Source organism: Melanerpes formicivorus, unplaced genomic scaffold, assembly GCF_026170545.1.
Source record: "Melanerpes formicivorus ecotype bairdi unplaced genomic scaffold, bMelFor1.0.p_v2 SCAF_2, whole genome shotgun sequence".
In the NCBI taxonomy this organism is placed as follows: Eukaryota; Metazoa; Chordata; class Aves; order Piciformes; family Picidae; genus Melanerpes; species Melanerpes formicivorus.
The window spans coordinates 26,290,799-26,296,798 of NW_027142354.1; positions in this window are offsets into that span (position 1 = coordinate 26,290,799).

Below are 6,000 nucleotides of genomic sequence, written 5' to 3' on the forward strand. Positions count from 1 at the left end.
AAAGGGGTCCAGGTGGGTATTGCACAGAAGAAGTGGTAGCTCTGGCAGAAGGCAAGCATCTTCTGCCAAGAGCAGAGACTACTTACTAATACTAGGAACAGAGGCACAGTTTCTTTTTCTATCATCACTGCTCTTAGGTCAGAGTTCCCTGGATCTTCTTTTTCTCAAGAAGGCAGAAAGTCTGATTTGGTTTTCTGTAGTTTTAGCTGCTATTTAATCTAAGAGAGACTCATTTTTTTTTCTCTTTGTTTCTCTCCAGTTGTAATTAATGGAGTAGATAATGTAGGAAGCCATGATTTCCACTTCTGGATCTCCTCACTCTGCATCATAATACAGCTCTGACTTTCAGTCTCTGCTGTTCAGCATTTGGCATGTGCTTTCTGAGTCACACTTATGTAATTCCTTCCCTGGTAATGTCAGGTGGACCCTGGTCATTCAGGATTAAAAGCTGGTTATTTAAACCACAGCAACCTGATTTCATAACCCTGTTGTCATTAAACTGCATGCCCTATCATCAGTTTAACACTGGACAGTTTATCCATAGCCTTTGACCTGACCGATCCAATGTTTTCCAGTGCTTTTTGCCCGCTTCAGTCTTTCCCCTTCAGTGTCACGTGACCTTCTTTAAAGGTCTAGTTTCATTTTGTCTTACACTCTTTCTCCAGGGGTTTGAGAGACATAAATGGTTTTGTCATGGTCCCTTTGTAGCTTTCCTTGTATCTGCAAAGATTTAAGAGTAGATGTTACTATGTAGATTGGGGTGCCGTCTGTGAAGCTGAGCTTCTCTCTGTCCTTCCTTCCCCCTCTGAATTTATAGTTATATGAAACATTTGTTCTGTCTCTCAGTTTAGTCTCATTTCAAACTGCTTGATGCCCTCTGAAGAGCATTGAGTCCAAATGCCACAGTCATGGTGACACAAAACCATGCCGTTTCTTATTCTTGCTATTATTTTGGTGGAGCATGGACTTTTGCCCAGTGACTTGCAGCCTGTCAGGCTTTGCACATGCTCCTGCAGACACCTTTGCTAACTGGGGACATGATATATTGCTCTAAGAACAGCTGACACCAGATGGAATTGAACCCATCTTGAGGCTGCTTTGGTAAGGAGCTTTCCCTTGCTTCCAGCAATAGGGCAACACATGCTTTCTCTGGAATTTCCAGGGTTTGCTGCAGAGGGACCGGAGCATCCTTCTCTCCCTCGTTGCCAAATGTAGAAGTGCAGTGGAGGGAGGGCATGTGAGAAAAGTCATGCAGGATTTTAGGGGTTGACAAAAGGTTGTTGACAGCCTAGTGAAAAATGCTGGAGAGCACTGAGGAAATGGGTACTGGAAAACAAAGGAAGGAGCTTTATTAAATGTCTTTAGAAAATCCTGCCCTGAGCTGATTAAAGAAAAGAAATTGAAGGAATTGCAGGTTATAAAATTCTCATTTAAAGGAGGATCCTAAAATTACAGTGAATATTCATTATCATTTTGTATAGTCATAGAATAACTTCGGTTGGAATAGTTCTTTTAAGGTCATCAAGTCTCACTGTTATCTAACAAGTCTGATGATAAACCATGACCCTTTGCACCACATCTTTAAAACACCTCCAGGGGTGGTGATTCAACCACCTCCCTTGGGATCTTATACGAGTGTTTGAGAACCCTGTCAGTGAAGAAATGTCTTCTAATATCCAGTCTAAACCTCCCCTGCTGCAACTTGAGGCTGTTTCCTCTCTACCTATCACTTGTTATTAGGGAGAAGAGACCAGCTTCCACCTCACTCCTTTCAGGTAGTTTTAGAAAGTGATAAGGTCTCCCCTCAGCCTCCTTTTCTCCAGACTAAACAATCCCAGTTCCCTCAGCTGCACCTCCTAAGATTTGTTCTCCAGACCTGTCACCAGCTTCATTACCTGTCTCTGGACCTGCTCCAGCACCTCAATGTCTTTTTTTTTGTAGTGAGTGATTTGATAGAGGTTGAATTCTACTTCATTCTACTACCCATCTCTATCTTCCAGCTGAGAGGCCCACATTATCAGGGTTATTCAGATGTTTACACAGAATCCCTGTCCATTTCCTTTCTGCCCAACATCCTCAATGGGCTATCCCTACTTTTGTGTGTCCAGAGAGAAATATGAAACATCTTTTTGTTTGCTTTGGTAAGAAATGGCAACATTATCTATGCTTACAGCTGAGATACCATGGTTAGATACACATCTATGTGCTTTACCCAGCCAAACAGGCATGGCTTTCTAAGCTGTTGCTCCAGGCTTTTGTCAGAGCTAAACACACACCACTGCATTAATTAACTACTTGGGAGGACAGGCCATTTCAAAAACAAAAGAGGGCTTTTAAGATTATTTGTGTTCTTTTTCTTTAGACTATGAAACACCAAGGGGCGGTGTGGGAGAGGAGCCAAGTTGCAGCAGAGTCAGAGGCAATACCTACAGCAGCTGAACTTTTCCTGAGAGGGTAACTGTAAGAGCATCCACTGATTTTGTTTATTTTTTTTTTCCTGGTAAGGGGAAGCTGTGGTTTTCAGAGGCTTTCATTAATTTGTGTTTCAGCATCCTGACCATGAAGCAATCAAATCTTTTCTCACCAGGAATATCCTGGGCTGAATTTACTGTTTCTCAGCTTTATCCATGAAGCAGTACGTTAAAATGTTATGTCATGGTTTTAGAGTTAGCATTGAAAAAGTGGAGAAAAAAGCAAAGTAAAAATAAAATTAACCCCAAACTGCAGCAAACATTCAAGTCGTTGCCTAAAAATCATCCAGTCGAAACAAAGGAGTGGGACATTCTGATCTGCAAGATGACCGATTCTTGCCACTTACTGAAACCTCAGAAACTTCAATTATACACACCTTCATTACTTCCTGCAAAAAAACACTACTCTGTATAATTTTAACTTTTCCCACAGAACCACTAACAAAGTGCAGTAAGGTTGTAACATCTCCAGCTGTTGCTGGCACTGAGTGGTGAGGGTCTGGGCATCACTGGCAGTGTCGCTGCAGAGGCTCCCCACACGGAGGCAGCTTTGGTTAAGAGATAACCTGCCACCACCGCTGCACCGCTGCTGCACCCTGCTCATCTTCCTTTGCAGAAGTTAGACCTGCAAGTAGTTCCACATAGGGGCAGATGTGGGAAGCTGGTTCCCACTTCCGCTTGGCATGGCTGGAGCTGGTCTTGAAGGAGGTGATGGGTGTGCACAGCAACCCTGATTAGAGATTCTGTGGGGCTCTAACAACATGGGCAGCCTTAAGATAATGCTTCCTGGTTTAGTCTCTCTGCTTTCTACCTTTCCATCTTTCTATGAGAATCTGAAAGTGGGAGTGAGCCAATAACTTCGCTATTGCCAGTTGTTCAACCCCTCAGATTACAGCCAATGTGAAAGCCACAACCTTATCTCTGTCCTTTTTATGCCATACATTGCTTTTGGAGCTGTGAAAATTGCTGCTGCTGGCCTAACTGCATACATTCTATAGGATTAAAACCACTCCTGGAGTGAGGTAGGAGACCAGCACAGGTAATCTTCTCAGAGGAATACTAAATGGCAGCCAAAATAATAGAGTCCTGTTATTCTCAACTGCTTGCCCATGATGGGCAAGAAGCTGTGGGTAGAGGAGCGGGAGGATGGGTGGAAATAGTTTGAGGAAGGCTGAGAAAAAGAAAAAAAGGAACCTGAGTTTGTGCAAGAAATAGCAGTATCTCAGACACCAAAGGTCTTGCTATGGTTATGCTTTGAATTTCCAAGGTAGGAGACAGTAACTGTTGCCCATGGTGCCCTGTGGACAGTTCAGTTTGGGACCCAAAGGTGCAATGTGAGTTTCAAAATTCCAGTAGTGCCAGCATGGAATATCCTCCCAAGGCCTCACTTAAGACAATCCCTAGGGAGTAAATCTTCACTGAGCTTTATGAAGTAACCTTGCAATACTTAGAGGAGCAGGATGTTTGGTAGCACAGCCTCTTGGAGCTGAATATTGTGGCAACTCCCAGACAGCAGTCAGCTGCTTCCTTTACTTTCCTTGGGGAACAGCTTGAACACTTCAATGGGACATGTTGGGACAGTGAAAAGTCTCTCCCTGACACAAAGGAATCCATCAGGAGAGTATAATGAAAACTGCATGAATTCTGATAATAAAAGTGGCCCCAAATCTTTGAAGTAGGCATCTTGCTGTGCAAGCACTGCCATTTCTGCTCCTCTGTCTCGTAGCCCTCATTCGAGGGATGAAGATAAAGCATGATCAAATAGGTAACACACTGGGCTGGAAGTTGAGAAATCTGGCTGCCTGTCCTTGAGATGTTGCCAACCTGCAGTGTGAGTGAAGGTGAATCACATATCTACTTTCTCTCTTAGGACAGGCTCACTCTGTCCTGGCTGCTTTGGTCCAGGATTGTCTCTCACTCCTTGTAGGCACAGCATACACCACAGGGAGGGATCCAAAATCAGTTACAGATCGATGTTATAATTGTTGGACTGCAAAGTATTTTGAGATCCTCAAGGCAGGCCGTTCCCTTTGCCCACACAGAGTGGGCATGCAGTCATGCCTCTGTGTGTAGGCTGTGCATATACCATTCTTAAAATGATATTAAAAGCTGTGTCTTCCACTGGGAGAATAAAAAAGAACAGCGTTACAAAAATCGGAAGCAATTTCTACACTTGAGGCCCAGAAACAAAAGTCATAACAACTAAATGTAATTATAAGCTGGAACAAGACATGCTAGTGTTAGTATAAGCTCATTTGGGTATTAAATTCTTAGAAGAGTTCCACTGACAGGAGATCTGCAGTGCACACACCTCCCTCAAGGGTGCATTTTCTTGAGAACCTGAATGAGATGAAGAGAGGAGGGAGGTGGGAGCCCTGTGCCACATGTGCCCTTTCAGGGAGGCCCCCAGCTACCTGAGTGAACTCTTCAGGCACTGTGTACATTTTGACATCATCCAGGGTGGCACACTGTGTTCCTCCACCCCAGTACAGGGGTGACACACATGTTTCCAGCATTTGTAGCAGCTGCATTACCATTTTTTTTTCCATTGCTCCTTGCTGTGAGAACCTGCAGTAGAATTAGAAAAACCTCTCTGTTTCATCATCTGTACTTTGAATGCTATTATTAAAAAGCATTTTTGCAATCCTCTTTGCACAAAAAATTGGGCAAGCTGAGTACATCCCCCATGTTAAGCTGCTGCTTTCATAGAAAAGTGGTTCCAGCCAGCAAGGGCAGAGGTCAAGTGTACAGAGAAAACATGCAGAAAATCACATGCAAACTTATTTCTTACCAAAGTTTTATTAAAACAGTTAAAAGAAAAAAAAAAAAAAATTACCTTGCATAGCCTTCCCACCTAGAGATAGCAAAAATAAACAAAATCAGGCCCATGGCAACTTGCCACCATTCTCAGGGAATGGTGGGAAAATTGGTTAATGTACAGAAACTTGCCTGAAATGTTGTCAGAGCTGCACCCCTTCTTCTCAGCTTATTAACTCTGGAAAAAGTCACCAACTACTCTGCGTTCTGATGAAGTGAAAATAGAGCCCAAAGTCCCGGCAGGAGACAGTGGCACATTTCAGACTCCAGTGCAGTAACTCTGTCAGTACATGTACCCTGATTAGGAAAGAAAAAATGTGGAAAGTTTTTGAAAATTGTTTATATATTCCAGGACTTATGTTGATTTTGAAGAGACAGCAGTGGGTTCCTACACACGCTGTGCACAGGAGCACAGACCAGCAATGCCAAGGCTGATGATCAGGTTTGCCGGGTGTGATGTTCACTGGCACAGCTTTACTGAAAGAATACTTCAGTCTATGCTGCAAACTGAGCCAGCATAAGCTGGTCTCAGCTCAGACATCTCTATTTCCATTGCAACAAGCACTTGAAAGGAGCACAAGAGTGCTTCCTTAACTTCCAAGCAAGTTAAAATTCATGACATCCAGCTGTCTGGGTGTTTCTCAAGTTAGCAATCACACTTAAACCATCGTGTTCTGCAACCTCTGATGTCTACACCCTCTGTGATTTCATG